Here is a 23,700-nt window from a genome sequence, read left to right as displayed (position 1 = left end):
CTCGATGCTTTGTAAAAGATAGGCAGGAAATTGCATATATACAGGGTGATTCATGAAGTTCTCCCCCCACTTCTACAGCACATTGTACTAGTAAAATAATGAAAAATTATATAAACATAGGTCCGATTCGTTAGTGAGTTACAGCTAGCGAAAGATTTCGCCTGAATTCCTGGTAAAGAGTAAAATAAAGCCATAAACTTTTGGAAAGGTTAATTAAGTAGAAATATTGTGTATTCTTATGTATTTTTACCTGATAAAGCTAATAAACATAGGTTTCAGAACTGTACCTGTAGTAGTTTTTGAGGGATTCAGGGTTAAATGCAAAAAATTGGGGCACGAAAACAATGTTTTTTTAAGTTTGTTGTACATAACTTTTGTTAAATTGGTAATAAATACATAAAATTAACAAACATTAATTGCTAGCTTGATATAATCAAAGTCTAAAATAAAACAGAAATAAGTACCAAAAAAATCGATTTTATTCAGTATTAATACATTACTAGCTGTAAAGAAATACCTGGTAAGTAAAAACAAAAACAAAATGTTTGTTCCTTAATGATGATAAATTGAGGAAAACAAGATTAACTGTTAATAAATTTGTTTGTAAATAAAAATATCATGTTTTATTACGTTTTATTTTTTTTTAAATAAAAATTTACTGAAAAATAAATGAAGCAAACATTTTCCCATTATTGTTTACTAATCATCGAAATGCAGTTTTTTGTTTTAATTTCTAAGTTGTAACGCACGAATAACAGCTGATCAACAATGGTATTCTGTACTGTTACGTTAGAACTGTGTATTAGTGGTTTTTGCAAGTTACAGCAGGAGTTCGGGTTCTGTGAATCGTGTTATAAATACAGATTTTTCTGTGAGTTATAATTCGATTGTTATTCAGCGAAAAAAATGCCTTACTTATTTACATCAGAGGAATACGCTGATTTGGTTTTTATTTGGGTTACTGTAATGTAATGCTAGAGCTGCTGTAGTATGAACTACGTTACCCTAATGGTGGGATTCCCAATTTTCAGGAACTTTTCGTACTCTTCGGGAAATAGGATCAACTAAAGTACTTTTATGAACGAGCTGTCCAACTTGATGATGATATTGCACGCAGTCCAGGTGTAAGTACACGACGTATTTCTAGGCGGATAGGAGTTTCGCAGTCAACGGTGTGGAGGTCACTTAATCGAAACAAATTTTTATTTTCATTAAACAGAAGGTTCAATCTACAGCTAGGGATGGTCCGCTTCGCTTGGAGTTTTGCAACTTTTTGAATATTAATAATCAACTATACAAGCGTATTTTGTTTACGGAATGAGGCACAAAACTCGGGATGGGTGTCAATAACTTGCACAATGATCATGGGCAAAGAAAATCCACATGAGGTAGTGGAACAGAACTTTCAACACCGATAAAACTCAAATAAGTACGCCTAAAATGCTGAGTTCTATTTGCATTTATTCAAGAAGATACATTATAGTTTTAAGCAAAAATTTGTACTTCAGCATGACGGAGCATCTCCCCACTTTTCACGTGCCGTTTCTGCCTTACTTATAATCATCATATTTCCTGGACACTGGATTGTCGTGGAGGGCCATCATTGGCCACCAAGATCACCAGATCTATCTCCATTGGATTATTGCATCTGGGATGGATGAAAGACATTGTATACAAGACAAAATGAATTCTCGTGATGAATTAATTGCCCGTATTATGGATTCGGCTGTGCAGATAACAGGGAAGTCCTGAAAAATTAAGAAACGCAACAAAAGCAATACACAAACGTGCTGCAAAATGTATTGATAATGATGGCCTCATTTTCGAACATCTATTATAAAAAGGTGCGTACGGTTGGCCCAACCTGATTAATTTTGCTTAAAACTAGTAATGTATTATACTGAATAAAATCGATTTTTTTGGTACTTATTTCTGTTTTATTTTAGACTTTGATTATATCAGTTTTCTCATAATTAAATTCTCTACAATTAATGTCTGTTGATTTTATGTATTTATTACCAATTTAACAAAGTTATTGTACATCAAACTTAAAAAAAAACATTGTTTCGTGCCCCAATTTTTTGCATTTAACCCTGAATCCCTCAAAAACTACTAACAGGTACAGTTCTGAAACCTATTTTATTAGCTTTTATCAGGTAAAAATACATAAGAATACACAATATTTCTTACTTAATTAACCTTTCCAAAAGTTCAGTATGGCTTTATTTTACTCTTTACCCAGGAATTCAGGCGAAATCTTTCGCTAGCTGTAACTCACTAACGAAGCGTTTTCGGACCTATGTTTATATAACATTTTTTCATTATTTTTACTAGTACAATGTGCTGTAGAAGTGGGGGGAGAACTTCATGAATCACCCTGTATATATATATATATATATATATATATATAATATATATATATATATATGTGTGTGTGTGTGTGTGTGTGTGTGTGTGTGTGTGTGTGTGTGTGTGTGTGTGTGTGTGTGTGTGTGTGTGTGTGTGTGTGTGTGTGTGTGTGTGTGTGTGTGTGTGTGTGTGTGTGTGCTAAAAATGAAACTAATAATAAAACTATGAATACTGAAGAAAGTATTGTAAAAGGCCAAATACGTTTTCAACACAACCTACCTACTCTACACATAACGGAGCTATGATGAGAAAGGTTGAATTAACGTGAAAGTAGACTCTGTATCAATTTTTCACCTGATAAGGCAATGAGAATACTTCTTTATCTACTCTATATTTGTAGCTTTGGTATCTCTGATGTGGAAACGATATAAAAAGTTCATTTTATACTTCTTCGTCACCGACTTCATCATACGAACTTGAATCCAGATTTCGAGTCAAGTCTATGTCAGCGTTAGATTTCAGACTCTGCACTGAGATTAAGGTGAACTGGAGCTAAATTCTATTTACGCTCGGAATTACGCTAAATTCTAATTATTCGGAATAATTGACTTGAATAAAATTTAGTACGTATTATATTGATATATAACATTATATTTAGTAATACAGTATTCATATATTCATTAATTATTAGTATATATATTTTTGGTCGAAACATCTTTCAAACACTGCTATTACAATAAACTAACCTAGCTGTGGAAACATATCTTCCGTTGAAATATACTAAACCAAAACTGTTTAGGCTGGTTCAAGTTTTTGTTGACTTCAGTCAACATATTTTTTTCACCAAATTAATAGAGTATAAATTTTGCTTTGTTCTTTATTGTTAAAGCATATACGTCCGTTTTATACATTATTTTATTTTGAGATTTCTCTGAGTATTGTTTTATATATGAAGGAAACAGAATTTTTTCCGGATATAGAAGAGATCAGATTGCAAATCTCGAAACGTAGTGTTACTGATTTTTTTTTAACTGAACGATGGCAAATGTCCGGAAAAATCCTGTTTCCTTCACAATCCTTCCATCGTCAAAAATAACCTTTAAAGAATTGTTTTATATAATTTCCATTTCAATACACAGCTGTTTACTTGTTCAGAAAAGTGGTTGTTTATTCATAGAAGTATTTATTTCATTACGTCTCTTTTGCAATTTTTTTAATTCTAAGAACAATATCAAGACGCTTATAAGTTTTCAGTTAGAAATGAAGATATGTTGATATCCAAGAAAGCTGTTATGTACTCATGTATTTGATTATACGCATATCTTGTTAATTATTCATATTTTCTCTTTTATTTATATTATATCATAAACGATTGGGTAATCTGTATGTATCTTTTCGAATCAGTACCTACTAACATGTTTAAATGTTTTTTACTTATGGCGTAGCAGAAGACAAATCCTGTCCAATTTAAGTGTATACTTATGCGGAGTAATTACTTACATGCACATTTATAAAATTATTAAAAGTACCACCTGAATATTTGAGATATACGACTATATTGACTAACTACCAATTTTGATTGTGGGACCATTAAGCGCTACACAAATTCCAATCATAATTAAAGAGGAATTAGTCAAATATGTACATTAACTGTATCGTAGATTTCAAATTATTTGAGAAGGATCCTCGTTTAAAGTCATGCAATGTATGGTATGTACGTTTTAACAGTTTACTAAACGCTATTAGCGATCTGTTTACTGAGCTTCTCGAAAATATAATTTGATTTCCCGACTCAATAAAATAATTGCCACTACTACATTGGCAATAATGTGCGCCATGACTTTGTCAAAATGCTTGCATTATGTGATTCCATAAAGATGCAAGGAACTCCCATAAAGATAAAAATATCAAACTATTTAGTCACAATTAGAGAATACAAAAAAAGATTAAACATCAAAGTGAGAGTCTTTTGGATTTTGATAGGAATATCTGCCAATGTAATGTCTAGACAATCAAAGGGTTTTAAAATGTATGATGTACTTTATATTGTGCAACTCCCAACTAGAAACTATACATGTACGAATCTCAGGAAATTAAGGCGAAAATACATACAAACTACTGGAAAGGTGAACTGAAAAGACAAGTTTAAAATAAACACGCACCTTTTTCATAAAGCGCCTTTGCAAGTGTTTTTCTATTGAAAAACTGGTACGTCATAGGTATTTCTTTTTTAAATGGCATAATTAACACTTTCGAAGATATTCCAATTATTATGACCCTGAATTAGGATGGTTAAACCGTTTCTATGAGTACCAATGAAATACACAAATTTCTCTACAACATTTCATGATATTTTTATGAATAGACCGAACAATTTCAGTAAAAGACTTGAACTATTTTAGACTTGAGTGAAGGAATACAAAACCCATAATAATCGTGGTGAGAGCCTTCATGATGTTACACGATAGAGTCTTATAATAATTTTGAATGAACACTTAAAACAAATTGGCACTGGCTCTTACTTTAGATTTAGCACGTGAAGAGGTATTTCTTGTTCAAAAAAAATCTGTTTCACACACCATGATGAGTTTGCTTTGTTACACATGATCAAAAAATATTTACACTCTCTTTTTGAAAAGCCTATAGAAGTAAACGTAGTAAATAACCCCGGTGGCCTAGTAGCGTTTGCATTGTTGCTCCGATAAAAAGATATGTTAATCAGTCTGAGAAATCTGCTGTTGTCAAAAGATATGTACTTTAACTTTTTTAATCTTCCTCTGGTCTTAGTAATTCCTGGAACCCTCTCCCGATTTGGACGGCAAAAAACACGAATCGAGCGTCATAATAGAATGTAATTTTCACAGTAAGTTAAACAATGTCTGTTATTTCTAATAATGTATTTTTAGGTCCTATGTAATAAAAACCCTTCCAAAAATAGGGGCTTCTGGATAATACTAAAGTACCGCTATTTTAATTACAATATTCAATATAATTTCACGTTTGAAATGCCATCACATGTTTATATCAATTTTAATAATGGCCTAGGCAGCCTCCTCTCGGAAATAAGGCAATACGAGGGACTCTACGGCACCTAATGTCGTTACATTATTCCAAATGTTATTTGTTATTCTGTTTCAGAATAATTTAGGTTATATGAGTAATTACATCCTTTTAGTTTGGTTATTTATTATAATGATTATGTAGCTAATAAAATTTTCCTTACAACTCACAATCAAAGAATAATATTGAGATGTAGCCTCGAAAAGTGTTCGATAAATATTTATATAATTATAAACCTTTTAACTATAACTATAACTTAAATATAATTATAATTAATTATAATTTAAAAGGTTTATAATTATATACAAAGAATAATTTTGAAAATGTGTCTACTACCAAAGAGCAAAATTTTGCTAGTCCATTACATCTATTTTGTATTTAAGAAATTATAGTTTTGGATTCTACCAAAAAAGGTGTACTATTATTACGGCACACATAAATATTCTTAAATACAACTATCCAAATAAACTACACAGAATAGAGGTTCAACTTCATCCTTAGTCAAGTAGTAAATCCTTAGTCGGCTTTGCATGTTCTATTTTATTGCTACAACCGTGGTAATGTAATAATACACGATGCACTCGAACAGACTTGTTAAATTACTTTAATATTCGTTTATAAAACTAATAACAAATCACAATCAGCCTTTTCGGATTCACATTTTTAATGGAATTCACACCAGCTGTTTTGCACCGACTGCAAGAAGACACACACGTCTTCTCTAATTAGTAGGCCAGTGTACTTGCAGCCAGTTGGGAAATGCGAGCCGCTTGTAACAACAAAACATCGGTGACAAAAAGCGCAGCACAATGAAGCATCATCTGCTCGAGCTGAGGGACAATAGCGCTTTGTTTTCAGCTGGGAGGGTGACGGCATCGGACAACTATTCAGTTAGGCGTTCTGTGACTGATATGGTCGGACGTTCCTCTTTTCTTACACTACTTAACATAAAGAAAGTAGTTTTTTTTATTTCCTTATATATTGAACTAATAATGCCACTTCAGTTGATTTTGGGTTCATATCACTTTTAACCAGCGGAATATTTCAAAGACATATGCTAATTAAAACCATCCTCATGACGGAATTTTCAAAAATTATCAATTTTTCCAGAACCAAATTACCATATTTCAGAAATTTATTTATAGATAGAAATTAATGGAGATACATTTGTTTAATAATCAGCATTCAGGTCTGGGATGAGATCCGTGTACGAGAAAGGTGGACATGTAAGTAAACTTAGCGTATATATAATTTATATATAATACAATGCAATTTATGAAATTCAAAGGAATTGTTATATTTTCTCATGGTTGATGGCTCTAAAGGCTTCGATAAGACGATCGTTCAAAATTTGGAAAAGGAATTATTATATATATATATATATTATATATATATATATATATATATATATATATATATATATATATGTATGTATATTTAAGCATTGTAGAGCAAAATAAATTTGTTTTGTAACGCTTAATTCTGTAATTATAAACAGCAATATTAATATTTACACGATTTTATCTTTATTAAATTACGATGCCTCCGTATTACTTAAAAGCAAAACGAAATTTGAACCAAATTATATTTAAAAAATGGATGGACTTGTAGGAATACGACATAACTCAACATTTTCGGTATTTATTTTATTAACATAATGCCACAAGAGAGGAGTGTGCCTTCTTGAAAACTCACACTGGATTTCAAATTCTGTTACGAAGTGTGACCAAACTGCTCAGTTTGAGGTAATAGTCTGCAAAATTCACGGTAATTATCGAGATGTTACTATTACTGACATCAATGTTTTTGAGACCATCACCCTCAATATATTTATTTCGATATTACCTCATCTTCGAAACATACAAATCTCTGCAAAACTTACCATCTGTGATTTTTTTACAGATTTGATCACATTTTTTATCACCACAAAATAATTGGCTTATGACATTCATCAGTAATTAATGTTAACCATAGACATCCAAGCGGTATTGTCGTTTCTCTTAGTTCCTACCGCCCTACGTGTCATAACGTCTCTATAGCGTCTATAACTAACGTCTCAATCTCATCATTACCCAGTCCAGAAGTTTCGAGTATCAACTACATTTTGTACTCAAGTGATGCACATATCAGATAAAGATAGCTCAAATTCAGAAAAGAGAATATTCTCCAACAAGTTACAGGAGAATAGAATTTTCAGAATAAAAATAGAACAACAAGGCTTTAAAACAATACAAAAGCTAAAAGGAATATGGGACAAGAGCAGTTCTTAAAGACTTATTAGGTTATATAATTATTCCGTACACACGATACTTGGTGGATCAGAGAACTGCTGATGTGAGAGAGAGTTAGTGTTCGAAAAAGATGTAGAAAAGAGAAAGAAGACATCGAGATACCCGGAGAATAACTGAGAGAGAAATCTTGGACAGATTGGAGAGGAAGTACAAAATTATTCCTCTGAGTAAAGATTTAGAAGCAGGATAAAACAGAAAATCGGGAGTGGTAGCACGATCTTTTGAATATATGTAACGTAGTTTGGGATAAGACTGTTGTGAACAGCGGTCTTAATATCTTGATTGTTACAAGGTCTGTCTTAATATTTTGACTGGATTATGGAAATGATAAGGTCATTTATAGGAAGATTAGAAGGAAGCAAAGCTAAAGTGAAGAGGACTTACAATGATCTGCTTTGCAGGCCTAATGTGAGCCGATTTATATTCTTTAAAGTGTGAGGCATGTTCACAGTTCTTCAGGTGGGAGAGAGAACCGGCAAAGAAATGATGGAGAAAGATTGACAAATTTCCCCTCCAGTAATCGACTAAGGTCTTGTCTATATCAGGAAGTAATAGTGGGAACTTGTGGGTCAATTCCAAGTCACGTGGCTCACTCATGACAGAAACATTTCTCTTTTATAATCAAAGTTATTAAAACTGTATTTTCATCCCGCACGAGCACTTGATTCGGTATCTTTTCATCTTACGTCATAGGATTCTCAAAATTGTGCATCTTACGCCTTTACTGTCTAGGTGGAGTGGTAAACCTCTAGAACTATAACTATTGGGATTACAAGGAGTGTCAGTCTGACATGTTACGGCAGCTAAGTGAACTGTAAGGTGTACCTGTATTACAAACACTACTTTGTTTATTATTTATTCCTCTTCTCTTTTCCTGTCTCCAGTTAATTTGGTTTATATAACTATCAATGAAAATGAACAGTGTTCGATCGCAGATAATAAAAGGACCTTAACCGTCAGAATCTTTTCTTAGGTCATTAATTGTTGAAAGAATACGACGCCTTCAATGAATGGGAAATCTTACCCTGAAATTGTTTTTCTTTCTCTGAAGTGTACTAAAAGTGTATTATATTTACTTTTACACTTTTTTATATATAGATACACATTTCTTGAACGAGATATCCGAAGATAAATCCACTTATTATTTGATAAACTATGTTATAGCTGACACAATTCGCCGATCGTACTGTTTCCACAGCACCTGACTAGAAACCATGGAGTGGTTCGTTATAAAGTTGACAGAAAGGCGATAAAGGAGTTTATGCTGTCAAAATATCAACTGATAATAAGACAACCGATTGTCAGCTATAAAAACATTTAATTTTCACTTCAAGAGTGAATCACCGAAGAAAATATATTCTTTTGTAAATATAAAATAGTTTTTCTTTCATAACCCAAGAAGAAATTTATTTTTAATACAACTTTGCTTGCTGTCAATCAACAAAGTTGTTGTACTTTTCAATAGATTTTTGTCATACTTCATGTTAAACTTAAAACTTTTGAGGAATTCGAAATATAGAAATAAAATATTGTATCTCAACTCAGAATTATAAGAACAAATTCTTAAACGTGTACACAATAAGCCATATTGGACTAAACAAAGACGTCTATTTAATATGTGAAAAAGGAGGTGTTTCAAATCTAATACATTACAGATATTTTAATTTAAACTAAAATTTCCATGAGATCCTACTTCTATTTAGGTTTTACTATTTAACATGAACTTGGTTTATATAACTGCCAATGAAAAGGAACAGGGTTCGATCGCAAACAATAAAAGGATCTTAACCGTCAGAAATCTTAATCCCCAGAAAAAATAAAAAAACTACGAAACAGAAACAAGCGTGTCCATTTTGGGTGATTTTTATATCTTTATGTATACTTTTACTGCTGGATGAATCAGGTTTAAAGAATATTTTTTGAAATAATCATTGGGACTTTTGCATAAGTCTAGATGAAAAATAGGTATAATGGCATTTTTATGGGTGTATGTTCTATACAACAGATACAAATTAATTATTGTAATATAAACCGCTCACAACGTAGTAAGCGATAGGCAATGTAACAAATAAATAATTGGCATTACGTATCTCATGTGATTACGATTGGCATTTCCAAGAATGTGACCGAAACAGCTAATTTTCCTTATGAAATTTTGCAAATAACTTATACATCTGTAACTAATCTAGAATATTATTTGTGAACATGAGACACAAATATAGTTATTTTTAAGAAATGTCGACTGCTTTCCATTAAATTTATTAAAATAACACTTTATTTGGCTCTTTACTGAGTAATGGGCTTCAACGACGCTCAATCAAATTCCATGTGGAAATAACATGGTACAGAATCGAACGGACCCATAGAATATAACGAAGGCCATACCACCAATCCACCAAATATCACATGTTAAAATGTCGTATGTTAGTCTGTTTACACATTTCTTGACTGTATGATTTTCTTGTTGCCATCGTGATTACCCCATCGAATTATAGTTCGTTGGGTTACCCATAAGACCAGTTTAGAATGATCGACAATGGCATCGACCCAAATCCTATGGAGTGACATGTACTTTTATCAAACTCGATGTTGCTTAAAGAACAAAAAAATCTTAATACAGAATGTCAAGTCCACATGATAATTTGTTCTCGACATAGCGTGCGAACTGACAGAGAGATAGTCAAATAGACAGAAATGAGAATATACATACATTCCATTTTTAATACAAGATGTCCAAACAGTCCCGGGACGATAAAATATATTTGAAACTTTTCAAGATAGAGCTACAAACCTACTGGATAAAAAAATCTAATTTAAAACATATCCAGTGACTCACTACTTTCTCAAGAATCAGAAGACATTTTTTCATTTCAGCATAAGTTGATGTGCATATCAAATTAAAAGTCTTTATTATTAGAATAAAATGCCGCAAACCTGACCTTAAACGGAAAACTGAGCCGGAAATGGCAGCTATTCAAAGATAGCTTGTATTTTTAGCTAAGCAATGTAATTAATAAAGTACTGATGCTTGAATCATTGTTAATTCATCTCTAGATTGTGTAATGGGATTCAGAAATCATCAATTACTCTAGTTTTGCCTGTGAATACAATAGTATAACTACACAATGACCTTGGTAGCGTTTAACTAATAATTTTAAATACAAGCCATCTTTGATCGGCTGCTTACCAACCTACTGTATACTTAAGTATAACTTTTCACCTGGCTTATTGTGGGCCGTACTCCTGAGGAATCAGCGGGTCACTGGATATATGTTAAATTATATATTTTTGTCCAATAGGTCTGTACCAAGTTTTGTAGTTCTATCTTATATTGTTTCCAAATTATTTAACAATCTCGGAACTTTTTGGACACCTTGTATATAACGAGAAGACAGTACTTGCTAAGAATATTGGGTATTTCCAGAGGAAAGATGGTCCCTTTTCATATTTATCATTAGTGATTATAGCGCTCTAACTCATGAGAACAGCATTGGGTAATAGAGTGCACTGTTTTATTTAAAATCTTGATAGTCGATATGCAGTGAAATATATTATTACTAAACTCGACTCGAAACTCGAAGACGGATGAAGCCGTGGTGTTGCTTGTACTGGATAAAGGGCAAGATTAAAAAAAATATTGAACGTAAGTTCATATCACTCTGCAATTTATGGCATGACCTTTAACCTTTGGTATGACTCGGCTTTTTAAAAATAAACTGAATGCTGCCCCATTACTCACGATATAAAGCAAAGAGGGGTTGTCACGCGTTACAACAAACAGTCGGCATTAACGTAACAACGGCGCGGCGTTTAGGAAGTTGTCGCCCCGCGCTGCCTTGTGCTTATGAAAGGATTGAGCAGTTTTGTTTAGAGGTGGTCGCTCTGACGTTTCTTGTTGCTGCAGTGACAAGTCAACTCTGCTCATATTATGAGAGCTCTTTATTGTGATTATTATGAGAAAACAACGCGTTATATCCTTTTGAATCTGTAACTGGCTGAGCGCTAGTGAAGGTACCTATTTTACTCTGTTTAATTATTTATTAAAAAAATAAGATAATCTATATACATAGGACAAGGTCGGAGTTACATGACTATGACTCAAAAATGGCTGTAACAATTATACAGATCTCTAATTTTTTTTATTCTTCTCCGCGCCGAATAGCAGAATAATTATTAAAATACCGTATAAGTTCATGGAATACATTACGTAAATGAAAAAAGAAAATGATTATTTCATATTTATATAATAATATACATGGAAAGAGCTAGTTAAATGTAATAAGCTGTTCTGTGTAAAAAATTTTTCATGACAGCAAAACCATACGTTTAATTAATTAACAACTATTTTAATTTGTTTGTATTACAGTAATAGAGTAAGCTTGATAGTAACATCACTTCTTATTTAAGCTTTTACTGCAACAACTGTTCAGCACTGAGTAAGAAAATATCCAGATAATAAATTAAAAGTGTAGTAATTTAAACTGTACAATTTTATCAAATATTAAGTACGCAGTAATTTAGTATTTATAATCAATAAAATTTGTTTAGTAGGTTATATTGAATCCTCGATATTCATTGTAGAATTTTTAGCAGTGTGCACAAATCGTTGCTTTTCAACAATCTTCTTTTAGATTTTTAATAGTCTCCCATTCAGAGGTAAATTCAATTTTAATATTTATTTGTTCTAAAATATATCATCTAAATAAAAATGAACCACTAAATGTGTTACTGAGCACTGCGATCTGGAACGGCTGCTCCAAATCGGGTAATTATTTCTAATTAGCTAAAGGGAAAGGGACATTTTTATAAAAGGGGAAAATCTTAAGTTTCCCTGAATATTTTATATTTCGGAAAAAATAAGGGTATTACTTAAAAAACGTAATCCAAATTTAACTGACATTAAACGGCTGTTGACGGAAAAGAGACATAAACATTTGCTTACATTTAAGTTTTATAAAATGTTAAGTATACAGTGCTTAATCAAAAATTTATTGCAGATTGCAAAGACGAAATTGCCATAGACCTTTTACTATATATTGCACTAATGAAGAATTTAAACGATCTAATGCGTTAGAAATATTATTTAAACGCTATTATAAAAGCCACATTAATGAAAAAGCTGTGAAAGTTTACACACAAGGTACTTGAAACTGGCTTCCTTGTCATTAGGAGAATGAATACAACACGCTTCATCTAGTCATTCGTTCTCAGATTACAGTCCAGAAAACAACTAGACTTCTATAAAAAAACTAATTATAAACAATTAGATGCTTTTTGACTGATGTAGTTGCATAAAAACTAATTATAAACAATTAGATGCTTTTTGACTCATGTAGTTGCATATAACTAACTTTGCTTTTCAAGATTTTGTATGCATATCATGACCGGGGTAAACAAATCTAAATAAAAATTATACTATCATATCGTATATTGTTATTTAATCATAGACGATTTTTTATCTAATTTTTTTCCAGTACCTATATAACTATATATTTTTCTTGGTCGGTGCAAAACACAAACTCAAGTGTAGAATCATAAATAAATTAGACAGGAATTGAATTTAAAAAGCCGGAATTTACGCATTTTTATTGCATTAACTTGCAAGTGCACATAAGTATATATTATTTTCTTCATCGTTATAAAATAGCGAAATCAACTATGACGCTTGAAATACAGTATTATATGTTGGAAGTAAGTTACAAAACTCAACATCAGATAACATTAACAAAATATTCCGATTTTATAAAAGGGGATATTGTATTATTTGCACTCATTTAGGTAAATTTTAAAATTATTATCCAAATTAAAATTTGTTTGATCCATTTTCACGGTATTTCATTCGTGTATTCCAGAATCGGCAATTTAATGCCCAGATATAAGTAGTTTATTATAATTATAAGTTATGACACATCGGCCAAGACAGCAAATACTAACTTCAAAATAAGAACGCATTACACTTGAGGTATGTTGTATGCAAATGGTGAGCTGCCTAGATTTAATGATTTTACTAAATTATTCAGAAGTGAGGGGTCGCATAATCGAATTGTACTCAGGAGCAGTTTGCAGTAGTTTCACAATGTTCTGCAGAAATCTCTAAAGCCTGGATATCCGATCCCATTTAGCGTTCAATTGGATCACCTCCCTCTTCGCCACAGACCATTCCTCCATTTACAGTAGTACAGTTCGAAATGATTTTGGTAAGAATAAGGCACACGAATATTTAGTGACGTATGAACAATTAATGAGTAAGGGTTTAAAGTTATTACTTTCGTGACATAGTTTTTTCCTGTACCTGTTAAACAATTATTAACCTTCCTATTTAATTTTCAGGGTTAAGTGAAATTAGGTGTATCATTTCACAAGATTATTTAATTACTCAAAACAACGGTAATTAATAAATATGCTCTTCTCAACGTAAGGGTCAGCTAGCTGATTTTGTTAATTTATTATACTTACGTATAACATATTTAGCTTTTATTCTTTAGGTCTATCTAGTATATAAACACATTTCCAATCACCACTTGTATATGGGTCGTAGAGCAGATATGAAAGTAAGGTCCCTACATTTCTTTCTTCAACTGTTCCTTACTCTTGCCACCACTCTTTCACCTTATCATATCATCCTATTCCACAATCCTGTCAGGAAGAGAATTAGAAATATTACTCATTGCATTTATATGTGCTCTCATATTCCTTTTATTTTACTGCACTTTAGGATTTAATTTTTTTTTTAGAAAATTTGCTTCGTTTCCACTACGGGCATTACTGTAAGGTATCACACAATTTACAAATATTCTGTACATAATGATTTGATTAGGGGAAGAAAACTTTGATGAAGATGTGATTTTATCTCTAGTATATTTATGTTTTGGTTTCCAATACATATCCATTTTAGTTTTTCAAAAAACAATTTATCTCTAAAGCTATATACTTGATAAGACTATCATCCACTGATAAACACTGATAATGTAATCCACTGATATTTTTATGCCATTACAAATCACAAAACGCTAAGTACTCATTGACTTTTCTACAGAATCGGGTATATATTAATGAGAGTGATACAAATCATCTCATTCCCTGAGATAAATAATGAGAAAATAATTAAACCGTCCAAACTCAAGATTTACATCTATTGTTATATAAACTAATAATCAGTCGAGTGTTTCCAACGATAAGATACAATTTTGTTAAATATCTTAAGTATGTAATTAAACTAATGTTGGAGAAAGAATTTCGGAAAAATATGTACACTTTCTGTATCCCAACGTCTACATTTATTTTGCTCCTTCTGAACGTAACATTCGTACTTACTTACATGTACATTATAGCTTTGTTCAGTAGGAATAAGATACATTGAAATTATACGATATATATTACGTAGCATAGACATTCAACTACGTTGTTGCTATAGAAAGATTAAGAGGAGACTTAGGCTGAAGTTAGTGAAGAGTGATAATAAAGCCAACTCCAGCCTTAAGCTTGCTTCATTAAACTTCTGCCAGTTAAGGAACTTGTATTGATGCAAGATGTGGAGTTACTTTGAATTAATTGTGTTGATAAACACCGTTTTATCACCAATGTACTCTAAAATTTAAAACCAGACAAAAATTCATATACTTTGTTGCTGTACAAACATAAAGGAAAGAGTTAGCTGGAGTTAGTAAAGAGTGATAATAAAGTCAACTCCAGTCCTAAGCTTGCTTCATTAAACTTCTGCCAGTTAAGGAACTTGTAGTGTTGCAAGTTGTGACGTTAGTTTGGATTAATTGTGTTGATAAACACCGTTTTATTACACATCTACTCTAGAACTTGAATATCAGACAAACATTCGACTGCCTTATTCCAATATAAGTAAAAGCTGGAGTAAATGAAGAGTGATAATAAAGCCAAAGCCACCCTCAAGCTTGCTTCATTAAACTTCTGCCAGTTAAGGAACTTGTACTGTTGCAAGTTGTGACGTTACTTTGGATTAATTGTGTTGATAAACACCGTTTTGTCACACATCTACTCTAGAACTTAAATATCAGACAAATATTCGACTAGCTTACTGCTATATGAAGAAATGATAGAGTTAATGAAGAGTGACAATAAAGCCAACTACAACCTCAAGCGTGCTTCATTAAATTTCTGCCAGTTAAGGAACTTGTATTGATGTAAGATGTGGAGTTACTTGGGATTAATTGTGTTGATGAACACAGTTTCATCTCACATATACCAGAGAACACAGAGTGTGTTTTCAACTTTCATTAGAATCTATAATACATGGAGTGTTGTTATTTGTTATAAGTTTGTCAACGACGATTGATCATATGATAGTATAACAGGATTTGAGACATTTGGCTTCGTTGTATGTTAAAAATATAGAACAATAACTTTCGAAGATCTAACAAAATTGTATCTTGTCGTTGGAATCACTCGACTGATTATTATTTTATATAACAATATAGGTAAATCTTGGGTTTAGACGGTTTAATTATTTTCTCATCATTCATCTAGGGGAATGAGATGATTTGTATCACTCACACTAATATATACCCGATTCTGTAGAAAAGTCAACAAGTTTTGTGTTTTGTGATTCGATAGTGGCTGTAGTGTTAATGGTATAAAATATCAGTGGATGTCAAAATACTTAAACGCATGAGGTTTACAAGCATAATTTTCAAATATTGTTTTAATTTCTTCCAGAAAAATAGCATTATTTTACACCACATATATTAACATGAATACTTGTAATTAAAATATACTAAAGAGTTCTAATAAAAAATATGCCTAAACATAACAAATACCTTAATTGTTCTACGTACCAAGGAAAATGTTCCAATTTGGTACTGTAAATAATATAAACATTCAGTAAAATTTACATTTTGTATGTACAAATATTTGTTCCTGATAAAGCGTTTACTGTATTTAATTCAGTACCATATAATAATAATAACGCTTTATGTTAGTAAAGAAAATTTGGTACGTATACATTTTTTCTCATTAAATAATATTGTCTTATTTAGACAGAAGAGTAAAAAACCTCTATAATCTATATTACAATGTGCTATCCTCTAGTTACAGTGGATATGAATATTTTATCATCATGGAGAATAAGTTCACTGGTGTCTCTTATGTGGAGGAATAGATATTTCGGAGGTATATAGTTCGGAATTCCGCTTATTATTTATCAGAAGTCCTTTGGCATATCTTGAATTATTCCTTAAGGGAAATAATGGTAGTGCGGGATCGATCAGAGCTAATCCTTTCTTTCAGAGGAAAAGGAACGTAAAAACTGCTAGGTGAATTGAACTTTCTTTTTCATCACCTTCCTTACTAAATCGTATTTTTTATTAATTTCCATCAATATCAAGAGAATTAAACCGAATATCAAACATAAACTGGAAGGGAAAGGAATTATGAGAAAGTCACTGGCACCCAAAATATCAACTCATTTCATCTCAATCTCATATATGGGAAAGATAGACAAAATATACAAGCATTCCGCATAGGTTCATCAAATACGTTGGCCATTTTATTCTTCACGAAATAGTCATCAGACTAGCTTTTAAGATAAGATAAGATATTTATTGACCATTAAGAAATTACCATAATTACAGTAGGTCTCGTCAACAATTATACGATTGGTCTCGTCAACAATTATACGAGTCCTACAAACAGAAGTAGTACATAGTTTATGAAATCCAAAAAAAGGAAGCAGGCAACAAGAGTGACAATGTATTTACCCCTGGCAGATCCTCGTTGTTCAAGTAATGTTCTAACGTGTTAAACTACAATTTAAAATAACAACAAAATCTCAAATAACAATAACCAATAAGGCAACAGACATAACATTTTGAAAGTTGTAACAAAGTAAAAATTTAAATTAATAAGAATAAAGGCTTTAGACAAAAACAAGTAACTAAAACCAAATATTAAAATTAGAAATAGACATATTAAACTTAAGAAAAATCTATTTCCCATTCAAGAAATTTGTCAACAGAATACATAGGATGTAGTTTAAGCCAACTAAACAGTCTATCACAGAACATCTTATCACATATAACTTCTACCAGGCACATTGGCCGCTTATTATACAATTTTGCAGCAAGTGTGTTGTGCTATTTTTAAGTCCTCGTCAACCTAAATCTTGTTATATCAGTTTTATTTCTTAACCTATTATTGTGAACATGGACATCATACCTGTACTTAAAACTATCAATATTTCTTCTCAAAATCTTTATTATTTAATAAATATTCAAAATTTCAACTGTCAGAATTCCCGTTCCCACAAACAAGGGCTTACAATGTTCATGTAACAAGGAGTTGGTCAAGATTCTGACAGCTTTCTTTTGCAAAATTAAAACATTACCAATTCCTATATCATTACCCACACAATCATGCCATACCTCAAATTACTCTAAAACAAGCGTGATAGGCCATTCTTAAATAAACCTTAGGAATAAATTCTTTAAACCATATAGTACAAATATATAACTATGACTATCTAGACAACTTCTTACACAAACTCAATATGGAATTCCCATGTTGATTTAAAATCAATGTAAATACCCAACAAATTTACATCTAAGAATTTTATCAGATAGACGTGCATTTTTCAATGACACAATTATCTTTTTAGTTTTTTCAGCATTAAAAACAGACCCTTAACAGTAAACCTTTTAACAGCTTTGTCATAACTCCTCTGAGAGGTATGTTCAAGAGAATGAATGTTATTGTAAGAAGAAGCCGAAGAGGTATAATCTGCATATTACTGTGGAAAAACAATCAACATTACAAGAAACGTCATTGATTCAAATTAAGGAGAGCACTGGCTCCAAAATTGAGCCTTGTGGGACACCTTGGTTAACATCTAATATCTGAGATCTCTTACCATTTACCTCAACCAACCGTGTTCTATTACTAAGATAAGACACAAAAAATTTAAGTACACAATCTTTGAGACCATAATAATGCATAATAATTTCATAATAAGAATATCATGTGCCACACAGTCAAATGCCTTGCTCAGACCACACAGTGGGACCTGAGCGATGCGCTTCTCCTCCAAAGCTAGGTACAACTGTGTTACAAGACTATACACTGTCATTATTATAGAACGACCCTCTCTGTAGTCAAATTCATTATCATAAAAAAATTAAATTCTTCAAAATAACTACACAACTGTATGTTTATAATATTTTCTAACATCTTAGCCCTAACAGGAATACAAAGATAGGCCGATAACAGGATTGCCAAAGAAACCTACTGGTGATATTCCCCTTTTCAGCTGATATGAAATGTTAAAGTTATCAAGGATTCTGAACCTTGTGGATAGTTTCGTCTCGTGATTGTTTACGGGGTAAATACGATGTATGTAGATTCAACCATGTACCATCAAGAGGAGCTAGTGTCAAGAGGATAGGAGTACCTCTTACCTGCTTGTAAGTACCAGTCCCTCCTTGTGTAGACGGGGAGAGAGATCAGGTGTTTTCCTTATCCCTGGACCCACTTATAATTAGCAGACCCTCGAATTTGTAGCATACAGAAAAGCTTAAAATAATCTCAGCGACGAAAACACCTCTCCCATGATATCCAACTCTAGAGTAAAAATAAATCTTGAAACTAAGACAAAATGCTTTTAACAAATCTTCACAGTGAGAGTTTGTTTTGTATATTAAAATTCCATTTTCTGTAATATGTAAAGATATGGGAAGATTTAATGTATGATGTATGTATGAAGATGTATCCCTGCAATAATAATTCTCAAGCAATGCAAAGTTACACTGTATATAATTTTTTTCAGGGAATTCCCCGAACATGCTGTTTTAATATTTCAATGAGCTGTTTCTAATTTTTTGTATCACACTGATCGATGGCAAATGTCCGGAAAATCCTGTTTCCTTCACAATTTTCCATTGTTTTAATAATACTACTAGTGTGAGTTTTCAAATTATATAATCGCACTTAATCACAAGAAGATTAATATAAAATATAAACTGTGAAAGTTGTACGTTAAATTCCGATATCTTATCAGGATTAATTTTGTCGTTTTACCATTATGAAGAATTTTATATAACTTAAACTAACCGGACATTTTTTGTGCTGCCATTTGTTTATAAAGGCAAACATTGGAACATTAACTTAGTATGTCTTAGTGCGGAATTCTAAAATTCCATATATTTTGAGATTATATATTTAGTTTTCACATTTTTAGGGGGAAGTAAAAATGTTGTACTTTTTTTTGGTGTTTTGCACAAGTATCAAATATTACAAATACATTTCGTACAAAGATATTCGGTTTCCTTTTACCCTCCTGCACTTTAGATGGGTTTAAACTCAAACATTTACAAATCTATAATTATTACTCTATACTTCAAACTCATAACTATAATGTTATTTTTTTAACATGGGAAAATCCACATTTAAACCTTCATACTACTCCTCTAAATTGTAAAACTTCAATCGATAAAAGTGTGATAGGACAGACATATTCCCTAAAAAGGTTTCGAATGTATCCAAAAGCACAATATAAAGGTTGAGTGGCAATTATAAAGGTGGAACAGTTTAACGTGATAATCAACGTAATGCATAAATATTGATTTCTAAAACAAACTGGATTTAAATTTGTTGCAAAACTGATGTGAAAGGTCAAACGTGAAAAGAAAACTTTATCAACTAAACATTGTTATTAGTTGCTGAGCAGCCAATTAAATAGAATAACGATGCCGACTTTCAGTGCGACTTTTCATTTAGTTTGTTGCACTGAAAATATAAATGTGAATCATTGTTAGTCTCAAGTAAGAAAAGTTAAAAGCTAATTATTTCTGATGATAGCGTTAAAGCGGTATTTAAACTTTGATAAGTAATTCATCATGCAAGATTTAAGAAATACTTCTTTAATATGGTTCTATAAGAAACTTTTTTACTCTTCGCTGATCAGTAATCGTACTTTAAAGTTTTAGTTTAAATATAATTGAAGACACAAGATGTTTGGGATATATTAGGCAATACTTTTTGAGAATGGCTTTTAATTTCTGTTAAAATCAATCACTTATGGGTTTTTGTAATACTTAGAGTACGTGTATATGTTAAGAGATATATCTCAGATATAACGTACCAAAATCTCAATAAGAAAACTCACTAACTGTTTAACTTTTTTATTAATTTAGGCCTAGTTTTTAACACAATCAAAAGGCCAAATAATGATGTGCTACAAATAATGTCTCGACTATCGACCGAGTCCTGAACAGAACCGTAGCGAAATCCCCCGGTGAAGTGTGTTTGCTGTGGGGATTTCGTCTTGGGATACCTTTGAAGCGTCCTTAGGGGATAAAGCAGATCCTGCTGAGCCTAATTTTACCACAGAGTCAAGGAGCCTATCCTTACGATCGTTTAAAAAATACCGTCTTCAGTTCCTACAATTATCTATATTCCGCATTTGAACATCTTAGTGTTTAAATCAAGTGCAATGACATGTCCTCCCCCAAGAGATCAGAATCCCTCATATAGCCTATGCTTGTACTCAACTTTGCTTATGAATGATATATCAGTTCTGACGAGGGAGAGATTGTGTAAGGTCACTCTAGTGAAAACATTTGTGGTACTATGGCTCCAAGAACTTGAACACCGGTTAAATATGATTTTATCCACCGATATATGATTTTGTTGTTATCATTCATATTTTTATTATTATGGTATTTTGTGTATGTTGGTTTATGTGTGCCCATTAATGATATTATATATACCGTTGTCGTAATTAATTATCTATTTTACTATGGAACACTGCTGCTATTGCTATTAAATAAAATTAGAGCTCTTTAATCTTATACTGTACAATATTATACTACAATACTATACGACTCTATCTTTCATACTTCACCATGTGAACATGAAAACCTTAAAGATCAGGTAACCTTTAGGAACCGTAAAGAAGCGCATGCAAAACACCTACTATATCACTGTTGTTGCATCGGAAATTCAAGAAACATCTGAAGTAGTCAAAACTCTATACATTATGCCTGCATTAGGTCCAGATGTCATTAATATTGACAATGAGTTTAGATTTGAAGATGATGTCTATGTAAAACTTGCTGAGGGTGGCTTAAAAATGTTAAAGAATTGGTGGAAAACCAATGAAGTTTTTAAGAGATTTTTGTTCCACAAACTTATGCAATCTGATGGTGCCAACATTTTTACGAATTTCTGACTCAATTGTAATATTATAAGTGCAACGTGAAATTTTGAAACTCAGAGATAGCCCTATCGTTTCCTCTCTATTAAAATAGCTTAAATACAGCCGTTAATATTTAAACAAACTAAAAAGCAAGTTTCAGAAATGGTGCTGTTTGAAAACCCTCTTCTGTAGTCGTATTTATGAAACATGAAAGATCCAGTGACAAAAATATTCAGGGTTATTCACACTTTATGATTAATAACGGTGTGAGCCTCTGTAGAGGCATGTATGCTCGTAGAAAATGTTCTACATTCGATATGACTTGCTCTAACTGTAACAGAAAAGATTCTTCTGTAGAAATGTAAATTGTGTGGTAGTGTTTTTTTGATCCTCAGTTTTAAAGGATCCAGATTGTACTTTACAAGAGGCCGACTCCATGAAGGTTGAGGATGCAGAAAATACTCGTGGTTTTGCGCAATGACTTCTTACCTAATCAACATTAAAGAAGGATATGTGACGGATGCGGATTACTAATATAAAAATATTATTTTATGAGATGTTGATTTATTAATATTATTAACATTTAACAAAATGTTTTGTGTTTGTTGGTTTATAAAGTGAAGTATCTCCAGACATTTTTGTTTTAATTTACTTCGTTTTTATATATCTGTTTTATTACTGAGTACTCCTGACACAAATAATTAATGCATGGTTTTATAATTTCAATCGATTAATCCATGTAAGATATTATGCATTGATTATTTTATAAATTATCAATTTCATTGGCAGTCAGAATAACTCTATATAGGTGCCTGGAATATGTAGTTTTGAGACTTTTTTGAAGGAATTCCACTTTTTTGGTGAGGTTAGCAAATGATACGGTACTAATACACAGTGGGGACTTTACTATGACTGGATAGCCCCATCACAAAAATTCTATTATCTCATAGGTCAAAGATATTATCATAGGTTTGTACTACTTGTTGCACAACTAATTCTACGTCTGAATGATTTTAATGTCAAATGTAAAAATGCCTCTGATTATTTAGCACTGTAAGAAGTCAGGTTGAAATAATTTGACTACCCAAAGTAACTTTGCAAGCTTAACTAAGTTACATAGTTATATGACTGTTTATATTATTTTAAAACAACTCTTGTCAAGTTTATAGATGGTGAACTGTTATACATCGTACCAAAAACATTCATTCACTGTAACTCATAAAGAAATATTTGGGCCTTAAAACTATTCCAGATCCAAATAGTTACCTACGTCAAGATACTGCACAAAAACCATAAACGCACAACTAGCTCGTAAAAACACAAACATTATTGTGGAATCCTGGTAAAATAATGTTCAAGCAATGTATTTTATGTTGTATTAAGAGCATTTCAGAGTGCTAGTATTTCAGAATTTTAAATGATGCCCCCACGTATTATTATTTCTCTAAATATTGTTGTATTTTATTGTTATATCATGGCACAAACAATTTCGTGTTTTATTAGTCTTCTATGAAAATTAAAATACATAAAACATGTAGGCAGAAGTACAAGAGGAACGATAATATTTTAAATGGTTATTCATCGTTGGTTCGTTATTCCCGGGTATGTTGAGCTCTACAATATGCTCCAAATTACTACATTATGACCACAGAGGCTGCCATGGTTTGTTAGCGTATGGCTGATCCAATCCCAATCCACTTTGATCGGATTAACCACTTCGTTTCACGCTGGTGCTGCTAAAAGGGTAACTCAATTTTAACGTAAACTATTGGTTTCCTAGTTAAAATACTATAAACTTACATTAAATATATAAAAGAGTTACGTATTCTTGGTTATACACGT

At 31.8% G+C, this 23,700-nt stretch overlaps 1 protein-coding gene across 1 annotated transcript in view; it reads left to right on the top strand.

Moving 5' to 3' along the window:
- The window catches only part of LOC124355606 (regulating synaptic membrane exocytosis protein 1), a 183,284-nt gene that overhangs the window by 27,346 nt on the left and 132,238 nt on the right, over window positions 1–23,700 (top strand). The window lies entirely within an intron of this gene.

This window comes from Homalodisca vitripennis, chromosome 2 (genome assembly GCF_021130785.1).
Source record: "Homalodisca vitripennis isolate AUS2020 chromosome 2, UT_GWSS_2.1, whole genome shotgun sequence".
Taxonomy (NCBI): domain Eukaryota; kingdom Metazoa; phylum Arthropoda; class Insecta; order Hemiptera; family Cicadellidae; genus Homalodisca; species Homalodisca vitripennis.
This window is presented reverse-complemented; position numbering and strand designations above follow the sequence as displayed.